Source organism: Dendropsophus ebraccatus, chromosome 3 (genome assembly GCF_027789765.1).
Source record: "Dendropsophus ebraccatus isolate aDenEbr1 chromosome 3, aDenEbr1.pat, whole genome shotgun sequence".
Classification (NCBI taxonomy): Eukaryota; Metazoa; Chordata; class Amphibia; order Anura; family Hylidae; genus Dendropsophus; species Dendropsophus ebraccatus.
This window is the reverse complement of record NC_091456.1, coordinates 80471974-80472856: the sequence shown is the minus strand read 5'-3', so window position 1 is coordinate 80472856 and position 883 is coordinate 80471974.

Here is an 883-nt window from a genome sequence, read left to right as displayed (position 1 = left end):
GGCAGTCCACTACCTGTCTGGATAAGATGCCATGAATTAACATGCTAAATTTAGCAATTGCTTAAGAGAAAACATTATCATCAACATATAAATATATTTAAATGGTTGGTAATATAACTTGTCTGTGTTTGCTTTTCTACTTTTTTCTGCCTTCGGCTGCATATATTATACACACACACACACACACACACGTAGACATGTGAGTAGTCAAGAAAAAGAAAACAAATGAACAAAACTAATATAAATAAAAAAGATGCCGTGCCGCGCTAAGTACTAATATTTAAAAGCATAGTCATTAATATCAGTGCATAATAGGGCCAGTGCAAGATATTAAACCAAACTGCTCATCGTTAGTGCGTGTATAGGCTGGCTTGGATCTGTAGTCCTCCACGTTCGTGAACCTGTGTGGATTCCTACTTGATATCAAGAATGTCCTGTTACGGTCGGTGAGTTACTGGTCACTGCGTCCTTACTGATCTTTGCTCCAAAGTCTTTTGCACCAAGTAAGGACTTTGGAGCAAAGATCAGTAAGGACGCAGTGACCAGTAACTCACCGACCGTAACAGGACATTCTTGATATCAAGTAGGAATCCACACAGGTTCACGAACAGGGAGGACTACAGATCCAAGCCAGCCTATACACGCACTAACGGTGAGCAGTTTGGTTTAATATCTTGCACTGGCCCTATTATGCACTGATATTAATGACTATGCTTTTAAATATTAGTACTTAGCGCGGCACGGCATCTTTTTTATGTATATTTGTTCTTATTTTTAGTGGAGGCAGATACCACTAGCTGTAGCTCGCAGCAGTACGCACACTATTTTTAGTGTTTTACCAGGAGCGCAATTGGTTAAAACTTTTTTATAAATGAACAAAACA